Here is a 22176-nt window from a genome sequence, read left to right on the forward strand (position 1 = left end):
TCTTGAAGTCACTCACAGAGATACCTAAATTGCAGGTTATATGATTATTTCATAAATATGATTACTAAATATAATAAATTACAATTTAATACCATTTCCCTAAAATGTACACTACCAGTCAAAAGTTTTAGAACACCTACTCATTTAAGGGTTTTTCTTTATTTTTACTATTTTCTACATTGTAGAATAATAGTGAAGACATCAAAACTATGAAATAACACATATGGAACCATGTAGTAACCCAAAAGGTGTTAAACAAACCAAAATATATGTTATATTTGAGATTCTTCAAATAGCCACCCTTTGCCTTGATGGCAGCTTTGCACACTCTTGGCATTCTTTCAACCAGCTTCACCTGGAATGCTTTTCCAACAGTCTTGAAGGAGTTCCCACATATGCTGAGCACTTGTTGGCTGCTTTTCCTTCACTCTGCGGTCCGACTCATCCCAATCCATCTCAATTGGGTTAAGGTCAGGGGATTGTGGAGGCCAGGTCATCTGATTCAGCACTCCATCACTCTCCTTCTTGGTAAAATAGCCCTTACATAGCCTGGAGGTGTGTTGGGTCATTGTCCTGTTGAAAAACAAATGATAGTCCCACTAAGCCCAAACCAGATGGGATTGCGTATCACTGCAGAATGCTGTGGTAGCCAAGCTGGTTAAGTGTGCCTTGAATTCTAAATACATCACAGACAGTGTCACCAGCAAAGCACCCCCACACCATAACATTTTGCAACAGGGAACGAAAATGACCATTTCTCATTGGACTAGCCCAAGTAGTTCCTCCCTGTTTCAATCCATTTTCTTCCGTTTTGCGCCTAATGAACATGGCCCTGTTCCAGCCTTTAGCAAACGGGATTAACAGCTTGAGGCAGCCCCCTCTTAGGCACGTACAGTATTGGCCTGGTAACCATTTTGATGCAGTCGATGATGGGGCAGACGCTGAGGCAGAGAGTGCAGTCGGTACAGCTGTCAGTGATTACTGGGAAATGGGTCTCAGGGTCAAACGTAATAGCCTGCAAAATAAGAGGAAGCAGAGAGAGAAAAAAAGCTATTACATTAGAGCAATTATCGACTCACCATAGGAGAGAGGACTCATTCTCTCTATCTACTGGGTGGATGGAGAGAGGAAAATTAGTCTGCAACATGACCACAATGGTGCAGCAGCATCCTGCCACAAGAACAGGTGAACTCAATCACTCAACTAGAGTCTTACAGGAAGGAACAGGGTTTTACTGCACCGTGTGAGTGTATCTCGCTCCAGTTGAGAGGATAGTTACATAAACAATACAAGAGTGCTACATTCAAGCTGAGGGGACAAACAAGACAGTCTATTTCCCAAACAGCGCACCATATAAGCAATAAGATGCCGTTTGAGAAACATCACAGTAGACTAGGCTGTGTGTGTGTGTGTGTGTACAGTATGTTAGTACCTGGTATCCTGAGTCATGGCAGGTCATGTAATATTTCCCACAGTTGATGCACATCTCCTCATCAATCAGAGAGAGATCACCTGGCCCTGGTTGTCCAACTCCAAGTAGGACACGATGTGGTTCAGAACCCTGGCGATCACACCCTGCAGGGGAAATAACAACAACAATTACAGTTAGTCACTAGTCTGGCAATAACAACAAGCAACAACAAGCACAGCTAGTTATTTACAAGTCTGGCTGAAGGACACAACAATAACATGCTCTGGAATGCTTTATATGCTAACAAAAATGATACAACTATAAAGATTTACCCATGCTTTTATTGGCTTGAAATTACCTTAGAATGGTCACAACATCCCTTCATTAGAAACAGATGTACTATCACAAACACTAAAGCAGAAGCCTGAAACTGGCGGCTCGCGAGCAGGATGCGGCCCTTGACCCGATTTATTGTGGTCCGCGGTTGTCTTAGAAAACAATATAAAGACATAACAGAGTGTCCTTTGTAATCCAGGCAGCCCCTCTCTCACCTACACGGCAGGGACTGGTGTCACCCATAAAGTTGTCATTGGCATCCTTCAGTTTCTTCATGTACTCAGCCAGGACCTCGGTCTTCTCCAGGAGGTAGGGGCCAAAGCTGGGCAGGCTCTGGGAGATAGAGAGGGACAATGGTGGAATAGTAAAGATGATTTTTAGAAACTCGATAGAGAGGGTCATTGCATTCCAAGTGAGCAATGGAATTAAGTACTTACGTACCAAAATGTTTTTATACGGTGGTACAACTTCAAACAAATCAACAAGGGCTACAGCACTCAAAGCAGCATTGTCATATATCTCACAGTATCGCGTGGGAACTTATGTTTATTTTCATAACCTGGCCTGGGTTAACTGCATACAGTGGCTTGCGAAAGTATTCACCCCCCTTGGCATTTTTCCTATTTTGTTGCCTTACAACATGGAATTTAAATGGATTTTTTGGGGGTTTGTATCATTTGATTTACACAACATGCCTACCACTTTGAAGATGCAAAATCAACTTTTGATTGGTAGTGTACGTGGTTGTGCAGTTTGCACTACCCCACACCAAGCAAAAGCTCTCAATGTAATTAGCTAGCTATGTCGTTAGCGACGCTAGCTAGCAACTTTGTTAATGATGCTAGCTAGCTAATATATATAAATACACCATTGAGAACATTCTGTCGGGCTGCATCACCACCTGGTACGGCAACTGCACCTCCCTGGCTCTCCAAAGGGTGGTGCGGTCAGCCCAAAGCATCACCGGGGCACGCTGCCTGCCATCCAGGACATTTACAGCAATCTGTGTCAAAGGAAGGCCAAGAAGATCATTAAGGACCTCAGTCACCCGAGCCACGGACTATTCACTCGGCTACGGACTGTTCACTCAAGACCGAGAGACTAAAAAACAGCTTCTATTATCAGGCCATCAGACTGTTGAACAGCCATCACTAGCCGTCTACCAGGTGATGCATAACACATACACACACAGCCAACGCTGCTGTCCCATGTTATAGGACATTGAACCACTGGACACTTCCCTTTTCACACTGTTTTTAAATACTGTATTCTCTTCATAGCTCATTCTTAATATTTCTACTACTGTACATTGCATTTTAGTTACACTGTTTATACACAGCACATATTTATTTGTATACTGGATTCTTGACATAGCTCACTAATATATCTACTCCTGTACCTATCATTCTTAGTACATCTTGTGTAAATTCATCTGGTGTGTATACGTATAGATTGCATTTTGATTACTGTTACAGTGCTATTTGGGTTGTTATTTAGATTCATTCCAACGTTTCTTGATTTCTTAATTATTTGTGTACTTGTTTGACATTTTACTGCATTGTTAGGAGCTAGTAACATAAGCATTTCGCTGCACCTGCTAAAGTGTGTATGCGACCAATAAACGTTGATTTTAATATAATATATATATGCCATTTAGCAGATGCTTTTATCCAAAGCAACATACAGTCATGCGTGCATACATTTTATGTATGGGTGGTCCTGGGAATCGAACCCACTATCCTGCCGTTGCTAGCGCAATTCTCTACCAACTGAGCAACAGAGGACCAGAAAGCTAGCTATGTTGTTAGTGATACTAGCTAGCGAATTAGCTTAGGCTCCATATAGAACAACCTAACATTAGCTAGCTAGCTAAGTAACCCCTAGCAAACTCTTTAGTCCAATGCCTGACTGATGATGCTAACTTATTGGCTAGCGAGATTTAGTGGTCTACTGAGGCCTGCTAGCTAGCGAGCTAACGTTAGCTTGCTAATTCGCTAGCTGGCATCGCTAATGAGCTCGCTAGCTAACATCATGACCTGTTGCTTGTCGTGGTGAAGAATATGAAGAAAAAAAATGTATGCACTCACTAACTGTAAGTCGCTCTGGATAAGAGCATCTGCTAAATGACTTAAATGTAAATGTGGTGTAGTGCAAACTGCAAAACCACGCAAGTAAATTACGTTTATGACATTTGTGTACTGGCTATTGTTTTTTGGTTTGTTTGGTTTTGCTTGGTGACATTGCCAATTTCTTCTTCTTGGCATTTAACTATGCAGTTAACCCTGTCAAGGTTATTAAAATAAGATAAGTCCCAAGTTCCCGCGAGATACTGTGAGAATTTGCGGACTCACTGATACGGAGCCTGAGAAAGATACGATCACGGTTCAGGAGCCACTCCCCAAATGGTAAGCTGATTTCAACATTTAATTAAAAGTTAAAGTGTAGACAGAGAAAACTCAATACTCTCTATCTGTTTTAACATTTCCTTTTAAGTGAAAGTGTAGACTAAGAAAACTCCCCTTCCCTCACGCACAGACACAGCCTATATCCTGAAATATATTCACCTTGTCTAGTGAACCCTCCTCTCTAAGGAGCCATTCCTATTCACAGTCACACTCCATGGCTATGGACGGTTATGGGAGGAGGGGGAGGACATTAAACCAGGCTCCAGCCACTCCACTCAGACTCCACTGAGAGTTGGTGAAACGTGCCCCAGGAACCCACCACACACCACTCTGGATGGTCTGCACCCCAAATGGCACCCTATTCCCTATGTAGTGCACTACATTTCCCTATGTAGTATACTACGTTTGACCAGGGGCCATAGGGCTCTAGTCAAAAGTAGTACACTACATAAGGAATAGGGTGCCATTTGGGAAGCAGCCTGGACAGGCTGGTCGGTATGGGTCGTTTTATGGCAGGCTATCCACATTGACATTCAATGTGAGTGCATCGTTATCATCGCCACCACCATTACTATGAAAAACCCAGGAAATTGAATGGGAAGCCATATAATAGTAATTTGTGGTGCTAGGTGGTGTGACAGTGAAATTGTGATTTCCTGGAAGGATGATTCATCGCAGAGGGATGGTTTTCTGTCAGTCGGACACTAGCGAAGTCTGACTGGCACCAAAATGGCTGCCTCTTGTCTAACCAAAACCAAAAGTCCTCTTAAAAAAAGCACCTCAGTTCTAACAAAGGCTGTCTGTCGGAACATGACTCTTTTGTCTCTCCATCTTCACTCAAGGAGACATCTCAATAGAACATGACCCTCACTTTTCAAACAGTCAGCTGTCACTCGCTAGTACGCCACTAAAAGGACCTAACAAGCCACATTTCTTTATCAGCCAGCTCCAGTAAAACCTCCCCTCTTCCCTTTCTCTCTTTCTCTCTCCACACAACAACAGGGTGAGAAAAGCCAAAAGCCGGAGCCATTCAGGGCTGGGGGCCAGCGCCCATCAAAGGCGTCAGAGTGACAACTGCTGGAATCTGTGTCAGCAGTGTCTATTCTCCGGCTAATGGATGGGTCTGGGGTCTGGGGGACGACGAGACGCAGTAGCAGCCTTGATGTATTTATATCCCTGTAGAGTTTGTGTGTGTGCTAATGAATCAGCTGTTCTAGCCTCAAACCAGAGTGGCTTGGCTATGGGAGACCAGAGGGCTTTATCATGACAAATAACAGCAACTGAAAACACACGAGCATGAATACACACACGCTCGCTCACACGCACAGACGCACACAGGCATGCACACGCACGCACACACACACACACGCACACACACTCAAACTCAACTGAGAGCCTGGTACAAAGCTAATTGAGTGATTTTTAAATGAGTTTTATATTTTTCTTCAAACGCAGAGATTGAAATTAATTTAGAGAAAAAGCAATGAAAATAACTCTGAGACAGGCCTGATTGATCAATGTGAGTTTATGGGGAATTTAGAAAAAAAACTTGAGAAAATAAAACATCAGCAAGATCTCTTTGTGGTTTGTTGACCAAATGAGGGAGACCATTCCTTAGCTTCTCTGTGAAGTGCTGCTGTGTGTGTGTGTGTGTGTGTGTGTGTATGTGTGTGTGTGTGTGTGTGTGTGTGTGTGTGGAGCGAACAGAGATGTGACAGAGTGCTTTCAGTGAATGAAATTGCGTGTAAACACCTAGGGAGCATCGTTCAGTGGAACACTTAGGGAGAGCCACGGCCATTTAGAGGAGGAAAAACATGTTGAATTGTAACCGGGAGCAACCACAGTCGGAGAGTGTGTGTATGTGTACTTTAGTACTGCTCTGTTATTCTATGGCCATTCAAAATGCCCAATGGATCACAAAATAATGACATAACAATCATACAATTGCACACAAATAGTACATTTTCTATCATGCTGTTTCTGTGAAAATCAGCAATCTTTCGTTCACCCCATAATAAAAGGTTATTGAGACCACAGAGCTTCTTTTACGAATATAGCGGACAAAAACTCATCTATACATTTCTGTTTAGAAAACGACAGCTTTTCTATTGGAATATATTGGTGAGTGGTGAATCTATATCTACTACTGCAGGTAGACGGTGTACAGGGCAGGCCCAGCCAAAGCCCCCGTCCCCCTGAGATGCACCACATCTAATTACAAACAGGTGTCTCCAAAACACAAGGGCAGGTCAATTTTCTGATAACCTACTGTACCTGACTTGTAAATCAAACTGCCTCTGTTCAAGACGGAAATGATTCTGTGTTAATGCGTGTACTTAAAAAATGTAGACACTAAAAGGCTAGACACTTAGGTAACACTTTGTATGAGGCAAACACATATAATGCCTTATAAGGGCATTTATAATGCTATCTGAGGCATTGTAGTGCATCATAAAGCTGCCATGGTCTTCTAAGCTTTTTAAGATGCATTTTCCAGGTAGTTTGAATGAGGGAAGCTGCCTTCACATTTACAAATAATGAGCCTAATACAAATATCCTGTGTTTTAGCTCTTTGAAAATGTCAGGGGTTAATTTGGGCAGAAATTGCCTCAGCGGTGCTCCCTAACAGTGACTTTTTTGCGAGGAAGTGATGCTGACTTCTTTATAGGCGAGCAGTTAGCAACAGGTGGGCGTTTGGTCTGGGTTTGTTTGTGTGGACATTGATCAAATCGTCCTTCTCCGCACATAGGCTTTTAGCTCACGTCAATTGGTCGTTGTTTGGAGAAAATACATTTAAAGTCTGTGTGTCTGTCTATTATGAGCAGTTTCAGAGTGGCCTTTCGTAATTGACTGTGGGCTGATATGAAGGTCAGTTAAGTGCCTCTTGTAAACCTTTTAAAACCTTTCAATGTATGTTTCAGTTCCAACTTTCTGCTATATCCTAGTTCTTTATTAGCTCAAATGTGAATGCCATAAAGACACACGCACTCACACGCAGGTTGGCATTTATTGGGATGAATCTTGTCCTGGAGGCAGCTCTGCGGAGTGTTCACTAGCTGGCCTAGCCACAAAATCAGATTTTAAACCTAACCCTAACCACACTGATAACCTTACACCTAACCCTAACCTTAAATTACATTTTTGTTTTCATGAATTTTTTACGATATAGACAATTTTGACTTTGCGGCTGGCCCATCTAGTGGAAAACGCTCAGCTCTGCCTCCAAGACAAGATTCATCCCAATAAATGTCAACCTGCTACTCACACGCACGGATAGACGGACAGATGCATGCACACAAATACACACAAGACCAAATACTTGAAGAAATGCACAAATATCGAAGCACATCTCACAAACTCTATGCCATTTCCATCCTTCCCAGCTCCCTCCCGCTCAGCTTGATCTCCTCCCCCTATCCTCTCCTCTTCAGCCGGGGTCAATGCACAGTAGCATGCTACCCAACAGAGAGAGAGAGAGCGTGGGCCCAGAGAGTGATAGAAAGAAAGAGAGAGATATATAAATAGAGAGAGAGATATACACTGAGTATACCAAACATCCCCCCCCCTACTCTACAAGGGATGCTGGCCCATGTTGACTCCAATGCTTCCCACAGTTGGGTCAAGTTGGCTGGAAAACTGTTGAGCGTGAAAAACCCAGCAGTGTTGCAGTTCTTGACACAAACTGGTGCACTTGGCACCTACTACCATACCCTGTTGAAAAGGCACTTCAGTCTTTTGTCTTGCCCATTCACCCTCTGAATGACACACATACACAATCCATGTCTCAATTGTCTTAAAGAATAAAAATGCTTCTTTAACCTGTCTCCTCCCCTTCATCTACACTGATTTAACAAGTGACATCAATAAAGGATCATAGCTTTCACCTGGATTCATATGATCAATCTATGTCATGGCAAGAGCAGGTGTTCTTAATGTTTTGTATACTCAGTGTAGATAGAGAGATAGAGAGAGCTGCAGGCTGCTGAGGCGGGGCAGATAGAGGATAGACACAGCTTCATTACCTCTGCTAGGCTGCCAGGTCCCCACAGCCAGGCACACAAACAGCTCACACAGCCAAACACATATTTAAGAGCTTTACATTCCCACGAAGCATGTCTCCCCAACTGCCGGGAGACCAGGTCCAGGGGCGGGGAGGTGTGTGTGAGGTAGAAGATGGGGGCTTATGTAGGGTAGGTTGAAGGGGGAGCGGGGGTGGAATAGGGGTGTGTGGGGGTGGAATTGCAGCCAAGGGGGTCTAGAGGCTGTGTGTGTGTTTCTGTGTGTGTGTTTCTGTGTGTGTGTTTCTGTGTGTGTGTGTGTGTGCAGTGGTTTTCGTGGCTACAAGGGAAGGAAGGAGGCTAATGATGTTTCTGCTCAATAGAACAGAAGCTCTTCTGTGATTCAGGGACGGTACGGTGTGGGGGGTTTCACAGTGGGGTGTTTGCGACACGGCAGACTAGCCATTTTAATACACACATACAAACATTGCAGAATAGTGTTGTTCTCTACTTAAAAAGAGAATGTATTGAGGCTACAATAAAGAAATCCATTTGAATTATATTGATGAATCAATATCCGTAATAAGAAACAAATACGTGTGTCAATGAAGTGATAAACAAATGATTGCCTTTCTGGGAGTATTTCTTTCCCTCAGCCATGGTGTTCTCTCTTTCAAACACCTTTTCTACCTCTCTCTTTCTCTCTCTCTGCAGTCTCTCCCCCCCCCTCACCTCTTGAGGTACATGAGGGTAATGCAAACCCTTGTCTTCTGTCCCTCGTCTTGTCACATCATACCCCGTTCAAAATGTCCCTCTGCTTGTCGCAAAGTGTGTTTTCATCAGTGAGTGTGCATGTGTAAGTGCCTGTGTGGGTGTCAATATACACTGAGCATACAAAATATTAAGAACACCTGCTCTTTCCATGACATAGACTGACCGGGTGAAAGCTATGATCTCTTATTGATGTCACTTGTTAAATCCACTTCAATCAGTGTAGCTGAAGGGGAGGAGACAGTTAAAGAAGGATTTTTAAGCCGCGAGACAATTGAGACATGGATTGTGTATGTGTGGCATTCAGAGGGTGAATGGGCAAAACAAAAGATTTAAGTGCCTTTGAACGGGGTATGGTAGTAGGTGACAGGCACACCGGTTTGTGTCAAGAACTGCAACGCTGCTAAGTTTTTCATGCGCTACAGTTTCCCATGTGTATTAAGAATGGTCCACCACCCAAAGGACATCCAGCCAACTTGACACAACTGTGGGAACCATTGCAGTCAACATGGGCCAGTATCCCTGTGGAACGCTTTCGACACCTTGTAAAGTCCATGCCCCGACGAATTGAGGCTGTTCTGAGAGCAAAAGGGGGGGGGGGGGGGGTTGGGTGCAACCCAATATACACTAAGTGTCTGTGAGACTAAGCGCAAAAGTGCTAATGTTTTGTACACTCCGTACAAGTGCGACTAGGCGCAAAAGTGATTGTGTGTGTGTTCTCTTCCTGTGTGTGTTGGTGCCTGTGTGTGCGTGTGTTAGGAAGTTGTTCTTAATGTTTTGCACACTCAGTGTATATGCGACTAAGCGCAAAAGTGCCTGTGTGTGTGTATCCGCCTCTCTGTGTGTGTGTGTGTATTCACTGAAGGCTAGGAGTTGAGTGGGTCAGCTGTGTGTCATTTTCTCTGTAGACAGGCGTTGGTTGTGTCAAAGTAAGCGAGGCCCAGCTATAGAGACACTGTGTGAACAGCCTTTCCTCACCTCTCTCAATTAGCAGACCAGGGAAATGCCAGCGCAGAGCGAGACACACAGAGAGAGACGGAGAGAGAGAGAGAGAGAGAGAGAGAGGATGTGTACGTGGCTCCCATCAGCAATGCTGTGGTTATGTATGTTGTATGTCATGATATGTTTTGTTTCATGTTCTTTTTGTTGTGTTCTGTATGTCATGTTGTGTTCTGTATGTCATGTTGTGTTCTGTATGTCATGTTGTGTTCTGTATGTATGACACCCTTCTAGTGGTGTGTTTATCATAATGTTTATTGTAATGTATTTAATAGATGTAATGTCCTTGGTTTTCAGTCCAGACTGCTATGTGTGGGTAATGGTTAAAATGGAACTACACTATATATACAAAAGTATGTGGACACCCCTTCAAATTAGTGGATTCGGGTATTTCAGCCACACCCGTTGCTGACGGGTGTATAAAATCGAGCACACAACCATGTAATCTCCATCAACAAACATTGGCAGTAGAATGGCTTTCCTGACGAGCTCAGTGACTTTCAATGTGGCACCTTCATAGGATGCCACCTTTCCAACAAGTCAGTTCGTCAGATTTCTGCCCTGCTAGAGCTGCCCCGGTCAACTGTAAGTGCTGTTATTGTGAAGTGTAGTCTTCTAGGAGCAACAATGTCTCAGCCGGGAAGTGGTAGGCCACACAAGCTCACAGAACGAGACCTCCGAGTGCTGAAGTGCATAAACATTGTCTGTCCTCGGCTGCAACACTCACTACCGAGTTCCAAACTGCCTCTGGAAGCAACGTCAGCACAATAACTGTTTGTCGGGAGCTTCATGAAATGGGTTCCCATGGCCGAGCAGCCGCACACAAGCCTAAGATCACTAGCTCGCCGCATATTGGACTCTGGAGCAGTTGAAATCCATTCTCTGGAGTGATGAATCACGCTTCACCATCTGGCAGTCCGACGGACTAATCTGGATTTGGCTAATGCCAGGAGAACACTACCCGCCCGAATGCATAGTGCCAACTGTAAAGTTTGGTGAAGGAGGAATAATGGTCTGGGGCTGTTTTTCATGGTTCGGACTATGCCCCTTAGTTCCAGTGAAGGGACATCTTAACGCTACAGCATACAATAACATTCTAGACGATTCTGTGCTTCTCACTTTGTGGAAACAGTTTGGGTAAGGCCCTTTCCTGTTTCAGCATGACAATGCCCCCATGCACAAAGCGAGGTCTATACAGAAATGGTTTGTCGAGATCAGTGTGGAAGAACTTGACTGGCCTACACAGAGCCCTTGTCACACCCTGGCTCTGGGACTCATTATGTTGAGCCAGGGTGTGTTCATTCTATGTGTTCTGTTTCTATGTTGGGTGTTCTAGTTCGTCATTTTCTATGTTTGACTGAGTGACTCCCAATCAGAGGCAACGAGTGTCAGCTGTTTGCTGGTTGTCTCTGATTGGGAGCCATATTTAACTGTCTGTGTTTCACTTTGGGTTTGTGGGTTTTTGTTCCGTGTTCGGTCATTGTCACCGTGGACTTCACGAGTCGTGTTTTGTTTTGTTTAGAAACTTTAACTAATTAAAGTCATGTTTGTTTCTCACGCTGCGCCTTGGTCTACTCATTACTACGACGATCGTGACAGAAAAACCCACCATACCAAGACCAAGCAGCGTGTCCAGGAGCAGGCAGCCTGGACGTGGGAGCAGATCTTGGACGGGCAGGGGTCCTGGACCTGGGAGGAAATCCTGGCCGGGATGGATCGCCGGCCATGGAGTGAGACGGTGGAGGCGCGCCGTAGAGAGGAGCTACGGCGTGATCAGGGTCGTCGTCGGACGGTCGTGAGGCAACCCCAGAACATTTTTAGGGGGGGGCACACGGCATGGACGACGGGGCTGACGGAGGAGAAAAGGGGGCGGATCCAGAAGGCCACCAGGCCAGGGGTACACCGCCCTGTACGTCCTGTGCGGATGCCTCACACAGAGTGTGTGAGGGTAGGCATTCAGCCAGGACGGGTGGTGGCCGCTATTCACTCCAGGCCTCCTATCCGTCTCCACAGCCCGGTTCGGCCTGTCCCTACTCCACGCACCAAGCCTACGGTGTGCGTCGCCAGCCCAGTCCGGCCAGTTGCTGCTCCACGCACCAAGCCTACGGTGTGCGTCGCCAGCCCAGCCCGGCCTGTCCCTGCTCCACGCACCAAGCCTACGGTGTGCGTCGCCAGCCCAGTCCGGCCAGTTGCTGCTCCACGCACCAAGCCTGCGGTGTGCGTCGCCAGCCCAGCCCGGCCTGTTCCTGCCACCCGCACCAAGCCTACGGTGTGCGTCGACAGCCCAGCCCGGCCTGTCCCTGCTCCACGCACCAAGCCTACGGTGTGCGTCGCCAGCCCGGTCCGGCCTGTTCCTGCTCCACGCACCAAGCCTACGGTGTGCGTCGCCAGCCCAGCCCGGCCTGTCCCTGCTCCACGCACCAAGCCTACGGTGTGCGTCGCCAGCCCAGTCCGGCCAGTAGCTGCTCCACGCACCAAGCCTGCGGTGTGCGTCGCCAGCCCAGCCCGGCCTGTTCCTGCCACCCGCACCAAGCCTACGGTGTGCGTCGCCAGCCCGGTCCGGCCTGTTCCTGCTCCACGCACCAAGCCTACGGTGTGCGTCGCCAGCCCAGCCCGGCCTGTCCCTGCTCCACGCACCAAGCCTACGGTGTGCGTCGCCAGCCCAGTCCGGCCAGTTGCTGCTCCACGCACCAAGCCTGCGGTGTGCGTCGCCAGCCCAGCCCGGCCTGTTCCTGCCACCCGCACCAAGCCTACGGTGTGCGTCGACAGCCCAGCCCGGCCTGTCCCTGCTCCACGCACCAAGCCTACGGTGTGCGTCGCCAGCCCGGTCCGGCCTGTTCCTGCTCCACGCACCAAGCCTACGGTGTGCGTCGACAGCCCAGCCCGGCCTGTTCCTGCCACCCGCACCAAGCCTACGGTGTGCGTCGACAGCCCAGCCCGGCCTGTCCCTGCTCCACGCACCAAGCCTACGGTGTGCGTCGACAGCCCAGCCCGGCCTGTCCCTGCTCCACGCACTAAACCTACGGTGCGCGTCGCCAGCACGGTCCGGCCTGTTCCTGCCACCCGCACCAAGTCTACGGTGCGCGTCGCCAGCCCGACCCGGCCTGTTCCTGCCACCCGCACCAAGTCTACGGTGCGCGTCGCCAGCCCGACCCGGCCTGTTCCTGCCACTCGCACCAAACCTACGGTGCGCGTCGCCAGCCCGGTCCGGCCTGTTCCTGCCACTCGCACTAAGCCAGGGGTGCGAGAAGTCAGCCTGGTAAGGCCCGTTCCTCCTCCACGCACCAAGCCAGGGGTGCAAGTCGACAGACTGGACCAGGGGCACTATGGGGGGTGTATTGGAGGGTGGTGGTCAAGGCCGGAGCCAGAACCGCCGCCGAGGAGGTATGCCCGCCCAGCCCTCCCCTGTTTTGTTTAGTTGAGGCGCGGTCGCAGTCCGCGCCTTTAGGGGGGGGTACTGTCACACCCTGGCTCTGGGACTCATTATGTTGAGCCAGGGTGTGTTCATTCTATGTGTTCTGTTTCTATGTTGGGTGTTCTAGTTCGTCATTTTCTATGTTTGACTGAGTGACTCCCAATCAGAGGCAACGAGTGTCAGCTGTTTGCTGGTTGTCTCTGATTGGGAGCCATATTTAACTGTCTGTGTTTCACTTTGGGTTTGTGGGTTTTTGTTCCGTGTTCGGTCATTGTCACCGTGGACTTCACGAGTCGTGTTTTGTTTTGTTTAGAAACTTTAACTAATTAAAGTCATGTTTGTTTCTCACGCTGCGCCTTGGTCTACTCATTACTACGACGATCGTGACAGCCCTGACCTCAACCCCATCAAATACCTTTGGGATGAATTGGAACGCCGACTGCGAGCCAGGCCTAATCGCCCAACATCAGTGTCCGACCTCACTAATGCTCTTGTGGCTAAATGGAAGCAAGTCCCCGCAGCAATGTTCCAACATCAAGTGGAAAGCCTTCCCAGAAGAGTGGAGGCTGTTATAGCAGCAAAGGGGGGACCAACTCCATATTAATACCCATGATTTTGGAATGAGATGTTTGATGAGCAGGTGTCCACATATTTTTGGTTATATAGTGTATGTTCTCACAGTTCTCGACACTTCTCTTGTTCTCAACAACTGTGACTGAGTTTTCCCATTCATATAACTCCAACAATACAATACAAAACATGTTGGCTAAAGCAATCCGTCCGTTCTCCTCCATATAAAACAGTGCCAGTGGCTGATTCTCTGCAAGCAGTGAGAAAGACTCGCTCCACTCCAGATCACACTATACAGACTCACACATTGCCCCTTGACCTCTCTCCACTCGTCATCCATGTGTAACACATAGACCAACAGACAAATGACAGACAGATCTTATCCTCTATCCTCTCTTCCTTTGTTGTCTCCCTTCTTCGTCCCCGGTGTGGCATTACCATTGAAGCTAGTTTAGGCCGGCCACACAAAGACACCCCGTCGACGCTAGAATAAAGTACTCTCCAGCGACGATGTGTTTGAAAGCACACGCAAGCTTCCCTCGTCTGCCGTGTCAGAAAAATAGCCCCACATCAGATAAAGGCTTTTCCAATTTCTAAAATGTCTTCCACTTTGAAGGGTGTTTACCGCACATCCATCATTTGCATATTATTTTCTTAGCATGTTTTCTGTATTTTCTTCTTTTGTCGGGTAGGAATGAATGATGGTATGGAAGCATAGATGGATGGAGAGGAGAGAGAGGTATCACACCTTTGTCTGGTTATTGTTCTCTTCGTTTTTCAAGGAGAACAGTAATTGCTTGATTTATCCTTGAGCTGTAATATGAGTTGTTGGAGAGTATTGTTTTGATGCCGAAGGCATTCCATTTCATTATGAAGGGTAAGTACGCCATCAAATAACAGAATATGGAATATACAGTATGCCTTCTGTAGCTCAGTTGGTAGAGCATGGCGCTTGCAACGGCAGGGTTGTGGGTTCGATTCCCATGGGGGGCCAGTATGAAAAATGTATGCACTCACTAACTGTAAGTCGCTCTGGATAAGAGCGTCTGCTAAAATGGAAATGTATGGAAATGAGCAGGGTGTGCTGGGCAAAATTGACACATAAATTTTTTTGAAAATACAAATAAAACCATGAAAAAGGTGACATGGCCGGCGGCCCATGGGCCTGGTAAGAATTGTTTTACAACTATTTTTGCACAATTTCTCTGTTATACTAATCTATAATGAGACACCTACAGCACCCGATGTCACAGGAAGGCCAAAAAGATCATCAAGGACATCAACCACCCGAGCCACTGCCTGTTCACCCCGCTATCATCCAGAAGGCGAGGTCAGTACAGGTGCATCAATGCTGGGACTGAGAGAATGAAAAACAGCTTATATCTCAAGGCCATCAGACTGTTAAATAGTCATCTCTAGCACATTAGAGGCTGCTGCTGCCTATTGAAATCACTGGCCACTTTAAGAAATGGAACACTAGTCACTTTAATAATGTTTACATATCTTGCACTATTCATCTCATATGTATATAATGTATTCTATTCTATAATATTCTACTGTATCTTAGTCCATGCCGCTCTGTCATTGCTTGTCCATATATGTATATATTCTTAAATTCCATTCCTTACTAGATTTGTGTGTATTGGGTATATGTTGTGAAATTGTTAGATATTACTTGTTAGATATTACTGCACTGTCGGAGTTAGAAGCAAAAGCATTTCAATACACCCGCAATAACATCTGCTAAACAAGTGTATGTGACAGATACAATTTGATTTGATTTGATTTGAGCCTTTGGCTGATCAGTGGGCAACGGCCGGCCCCTTACCGAGATGGGCCAGCCCGGTTTTCTGATAGGCTGAGCTGAGGTCACGCAAACTCACATTCATAGTCAACCACGGCATCAGCAAAGAGACCCAGGGGTATACTATGATTTAAGCTAGATCTACTCAGGGTTTTCTAAAGCTAAAGCAGTTAGCTTTACATTCCAGCTCAGGCTTCATCCGTACTACGACCGTGGATGGGTCATTCCACGAAAATAGTATTTTATGTAGAAATTGTGCACCAATATTGCATTTTAAAAGCCTGTTATATTAAAGGTGCACTATGCAGAAATCGCTCCACCATTTCCTGGTTGCTAAAATTCTAATAAATAAATAAAAAATTGGAAAGTGGTTATCCCACTAGCTATAGGGTGAATGCACCAATTTGTAAGTCGCTCTGGATAAGAGCGTCTGCTAAATGACGTAAATGTGCCCTTGAGCAAGGCACTTAACCCTAATTGCTCCTGTAAGTCGCTCTGGATAAGAGCGTCTGCTAAATGACTAAAATGTAAATGTAAATGTAATAGTTCGCCTAATTTCAGTTTAGGTGACAAAACAAGCAAGTATAGTATAGAGAACCATTGTACCATCTAAACCGCTGTGATATATTTTCCATAACCAAACATTTTTGTATTTTCAGCTGTTTGAAGCTGGTGTACAAAACCGAAAGTAAAAGACGCAAAAATGAAACTTAAGAATGAGAAGCATAGAAGTAGCGCACATAGAACAGATCTAACGCTTCTTAGACTTTCGTTCAATGAGAATTACAGATCTATAACTCACATTTCTATGTGCATTTGGTCAGGTCGCCCAAAAAGTTACATACTGCAGCTTTAAATGTGTTGCCCTTTAATGTAGACTACACCTGAGTGGCGCAGTGGTCTAAGGCACTGCATCGCAGTGCTAACTGTGCCACTAGAGATCCTGGTTCGAATCCAGGCTCTGTCGCAGCCGGCCGTGACCAGGAGACTCATGGGCGTCGCACAATTGGCCCAGCGTCGTCCAGGGTAGGGGAGGGAATGACCGGCAGGGATGTATCTCAGTTGATAGAGCATGGCGTTTGCAACGCCAGGGATGTGGGTTCGATTCCCACGGGGGGCCAGTATAAAAAAAAAATGTATTCACTAACTGTAAGTCGCTCTGGATAAGAGCGTCTGCTAAATGACTAAAATGTACACTAAGAAATATGAATAAAGACTTGCTAAAATCTCCCTCCGTCAACCCTGTGTCACTTCTACAAAGTTTTAACCCCAACATTTCACCATCACTGTAAAGCCCTAGTTATTGTGTTGCTTTAACAAAGTAATTTCTGAAGATTATCATTCATTCATTTCATGTGATTAGTGATTCATTTACATCTGTCACTCATTTTAAGGTCAACCCTGTTACGTGAACTGAACTCTTGCTTTAATATGGTGAAACTATTCCTTTTTCAATATTTCTTTCAAATGAAACATTGAACATGTAATATTCAAATCATAATGTAAAAGCCGGTGAGCTGGTTCTACTCTTTTTGGCCATTTGATAGTGTTTTGTGATGAAAAACTAAGGGGGTTGAGCATAACACGACAACCCTGTTACCCATATAGATCGACAGGCAAGAAATGTTTTAACAATTATTAATTTGTTGTGAAGTTTGCATTCAATTGCCACTCCCTGTTTCACACAACAAACTTCCATTCCCCCTGTCAAAAGGGGATTTATGGCTGATTTAAGATTAACCCTGTTACTGTCAACCCTGTTACTTTATTTGGCACTAACTTACTTACTTGAGATGGGAAAACATGTTTTTTATGAAGTTGAACATGTGCTCTTTATGACAGAATGTTAAAAATAGTTGAAATCAAAAGTTTTTTTGGACCAAGTTACACTTCTCAAAAGGCACCGAATTGGTGGAAGGACTCGGATATTGCTTGTCCGCCTTCCGCTAACTCTAGCAGGCTTGTAACTGCGCGTGCATGTTGCACGTGGCTAGTCGAACGCCACATTCTTTATAGAGACAATGCTGAAGCATCAATCCATGGGTGAGTCAATGCCACATTTTCATTTGTGCCGAAATCCAATAGTTTTTGCTGTTATCTTGCAAATTCAGCAGGCTATGGTGTGAAATAGGCTTGTTGAAGTGCCGTCTTTATTTTATTACTTATCGTTAATGCCGTCTTTGGTGTTTTGGTGTGCTTATCAATGCACAAGCACCTTTTTTTCCCCACTCCTATAAGTCATAAACAACTTTTACTGTACATGAAGTTTCAAATGCATTCTGTCATGAAAAATGTATGCACTCACTAACTGTAAGTCGCTCTGGATAAGAGCGTCTGCTAAATGACTAAAATGTAAAAATGTCATTACTAAATGTGTAATGTGATAGGTTTTTAATGTGACTATTTTCTAAGTCGTAAGTCGTCTTCCTCAAATAAAGGGTATGATGATGCAATCTTTGTGAGAGGGAGGGAATCTGATTTTATTGATCGTCAACTCAAGGCTCAGACACTTCATTCGGGAAAAATGGTCTTGTCTCATCGCTGCAACTCCCCAATCGGCTCGGGAGAGGCGAAGGTCAAGTCATGAGTCCTCCGAAACATGACCCACAAAACCGCGCTTCTTAACACCCGCCCACTTAACCCAGAAGCCAGCTGCACCAATGTGTCGGAGGAAACACAGTTCAACTGACGACCGAGTCAGCCTGCAGGCACCCGGCCCACTACAAGGAGTCACTAGAGCGCGATGAGCCAAGTAAAGCCCCCGAAACCCTCCCCTAACCCGGACGACGCTGGGCCAATTGTGTGCCACCCTATGGGACTCCCAGTCACGGCCGGTTGTGACACTGCCTGGGATCGAACCTGGGTCTGTAGTGACGCCTCAAGCTGTGTCACTCGGGAGGCCAAGACCATGGCCATTTCAAACTTATCCTTCTAAAAAGGTTATTTCAGAATATTTTGGCAAGTTAGCTGGCTAACTCATTGATCCTGCTTTGTAGTATACCCCTCTGCTCCGACTCTGTCATCAGACATCCAAGATCATGGATTGTAAAAACCGAAAGGGTGCCTATAAACGTAGAAAGAGCACATTCTACATTGTCACCTCACTCAAAACGTCCTATTTTTGGGGCGGCTAAAACCATGATTTGGTCAAACAATAAAGTGAGTTATCCTCATGATTCCTGTAATGAAACTGTCCTCACTGGGGCCTGCTGCTGTGATGAGCAAGCCACTTTCCTCTCCCCCATGTGCTTGCGAGAAAAATCTGATCGTATAACATTTAAAAATCAAATTGCGGGAAAACCACAGCTTTGGAAGCTTCATCCCCTTGTCCTTGTCGAAGATAGGAGGGTCTCAGCGTTCTGTAGTTATAATTTGTATTTTTCAACGCAATATTCAACTCAATAGCAACTATTATACAACCAAGATATTTGATATGGCTTTGAGATAATGGAACAGTGCACATTCAAAATGGCTTAAATGGATTTTGTCTCACCCATCTACACACAATACCCCATAATGAGAACGTTTTTTTTTCTTTTTGTAAATGTTGGCAAATGTATTGAAAATGAAATACAGAAATACTGTATATCATTTACATAAGTATTCACACCCCTGAGTCAATACTATGTAGAAGCACCTTTGGCGGCGATTACAGCTTTGAGTCGTCTTGGATATGTCTGTATCAGCTTTGCACAGCTGGATTTTCTCCCATTCTTCCTTGCAGATTTTCTCAAACTCTTTTAAGTCAGATGAGGAGCGGCGTTGAACAGCAATCTTCAAGTCTTTCCACAGATATTCAATGGGATTCAAGTCTGGGCTTTGGCTGGTCCACTCAAGGACTTTCACATTCTTGTTCTGAAGCCATTCCAGCACTGCTTTGGCTGTATGCTTGGAGTCATTGTCTTGTTGGAACGTAAATCTTCGCTCCAGTCTAAGGTAGTTTGCACTCTGAAGCAGGTTCTTATCAAGGATTTGCTTGTATTTGGCTCTATTCATTGTTCCCTCTTTCCTTACCAGTCTCCCAGTCCCTACCGCTGAAAAGCATCCCCATAGCATGATGCTGCCACCACCATGCTTCACCGTAGGGATGGTGTTAGACGGTTGATGAGCTGTGCCTGGTTTTCTCCAGACATAACGCTTTGCATTCAGGCCAAAGAGTTCAATTGTTGTCTCATCAGACCACAGAATATTTTGTCTTATGCTCTCAGAGTCTTTCACGTGTCTTTTTGCAAACTCCAGGTGTGCTGTCATGTGTCTTTTTCTCAGGAGTGGCTTCCGTCTGGCCACTCTCCCATATAGCCCAGATTGGTGAAGCGCTTTAGAGACTGTTGTCCTTCTGGCAAGGTTCTCCCATCTCATCAAAGGAACTCACTCTGTAGTTCTGTCAGAGTCGTCATTGAGTTCTTGGTCACCTCCCTGACCAAGGTTCTTCTTGCCCAGTTTCTGTATTTTATTTTAAATACATTTGCAAAAAATTCTCAAAACATGTTTTCACTTTGTCATTATGGGGTATTGTGTGTAGATGAGTGAGGGCAAAAATATATTTAATCCATTATAAATTCAGGCTGTAATGCAACACAATGTGGAATAAGTCAAGGGGTATGAATACTTTCTGAAGGCACTGTAAATCCAACCTTTATCTCTGACTCTGAAGGCACTGTGCATTCAGAAAGTATTCAGACCCCTTGACTTTTTCTAAAATGGATTAAAAGTTTTTTTCCCCTACACACAATACCCCATAATTACAAAGCAAAAACAGGTTTTTAGAAATGTTTGCAAATGTATATATAAAAAAAAAACTGAATATCACATTTACATAAGTATTCAGACCCTTTACTCAGTACTTTGTTGAAGCACCTTTGGCAACGATTACAGCCTCGAGTCTTCTTGGGTTTGACACTACAAGCTTGGCACACCTGTATTTGGGGAGTTTCTCCCATTCTTCTCTGCAGATCCTCTCAAGCTCTGTCAGGTTGAATGGGGAGTGTCGTTGCACAGCTATTTTCAGGTCTCTCCAGAGATGTTAGATCAGGTTCAAGTCCGGGCTCTGGCTGGGCCACTCAAGGACACTCAGAGACTTGTCTCGAAGCCACTCGTGCGTTGTCTTGGCTGTGTGCTTAGGGTCGTTGTCCTGTTAGAAGGTGAACCTTCACCCCAGTATGAGATCCTGTGGAAAGGGTTCTACATGGAACCCAAAATGGTTATACCTGGAACCAAAAAGGGTTATTAAAAGGGTTCTCCTATGGGGACAGCCAAAGAACCCTTTTTGGTTGTAGATAGCACCTTTTTTTCTAAGAGTGTACTTGTAAACACCACAGAGCACATCCCCCTACATCTCACGGTATACTGATACAAACTGTAACTAAGGTTAGAGGAATTCTGTTGGGAATTTATTTGATCAATACTTCTACAGCTGTTGTCTGCATACAATTTGTAATGGATAAAATGTAGCTATATGAATATTTTGAGGTGCATTTGGTTGGTAGAAACACCCCAGGTATTTTCAATTTACTATACAAATATTTTCTGCAGGTTCAGCTGAATAACCAATCTATCCTAAACTATGCTTAAAGGTCATTTTATTAGGACTCACCTTGCCCACCAGTTCCTCCATGTGGGGTACAGTTTTGCCCCTTTGGTGGGGTGGAGGGGGACTGTCCGTCCCAGCCCGTCAGCTTCTCGATGCTCTTCGGGTAGAGCAGAGCCTTCCGACCCAGGCAGTAGTCCTCTATCAGGATGAAGTCCTGGTTCTGCACCGCACTGCAGATCTGGGGAAGACGCACACAATGGAATGAATTTGTGTATTTGCCAACACACCCGGACAGCTGTGTTGTTGTATTCAAACACACATGGACGTACAGTTGTGGGCAATAAAAGGTTTTTCATGGTTTTTGTGTCTAACTATTGCTAGAAGATGCTAGAGTGCCGTGTTGCCCACACATTGTGGAAATTGTTCTGCCAATGCCAACCTAACTTTTTAGTGCCCGCAACTGTATAGGCACACACACATTCAGACTTCAGATAAGTAGACAACATGGACTTAAGTCAATAAAACATGGATTTAAGGTCAACTTATCTGAACAGGGCCCTAAGCGATGTGTCTGTCACTAGAAGGCTACTGTATATTTTTAAGTAGCAGAAGACACACAGAGCTGTAGGTGGCCTAATGTGTCAAAACCACATCACTCCCTACACTGTTTCCTTTTACACTTTAATGCATCAGGGGAGCACCTCTGGCCTTGTGGAAATGAAGACAACAAAAAGTCAAAAGCAAAAGTGTGGGAAAAATAATTGACCCTACTACTGGTAGAGATCAGAAAGTATGTTAACACATATTCAAATACATCATTTTCTGTCACCGAGGCTCTCAGCTATTTAAGCTACATTATTTAGTGGCATAATGACAATGTTGCATTTATTTATTTATAAACAGATTTCTGAGGCTGGGACCCCCCGCTGAGATAATA

General features: G+C 45.3%; 1 pseudogene across 1 annotated transcript in view; it reads right to left on the minus strand.

Moving 5' to 3' along the window:
- Positions 1-844: 844 nt before the first annotated feature.
- LOC311146275 (dihydropyrimidine dehydrogenase [NADP(+)]-like) overlaps positions 845-22176 on the minus strand; it is a 176597-nt pseudogene continuing 155265 nt past the window's right edge. The window contains exons 19-22 of the transcript in view: positions 21303-21477; positions 1967-2080; positions 1513-1575; positions 845-1015 (exon numbers count right to left, since the gene is read on the minus strand). The product of the transcript in view is annotated as a dihydropyrimidine dehydrogenase [NADP(+)]-like (transcript). The remainder of the gene's footprint in view (positions 1016-1512; positions 1576-1966; positions 2081-21302; positions 21478-22176) is intronic.

The sequence above is a fragment of the Coregonus lavaretus genome (assembly GCF_964263955.1).
Source record: "Coregonus lavaretus genome assembly, chromosome: 19".
Lineage (NCBI taxonomy): Eukaryota > Metazoa > Chordata > Actinopteri > Salmoniformes > Salmonidae > Coregonus > Coregonus lavaretus.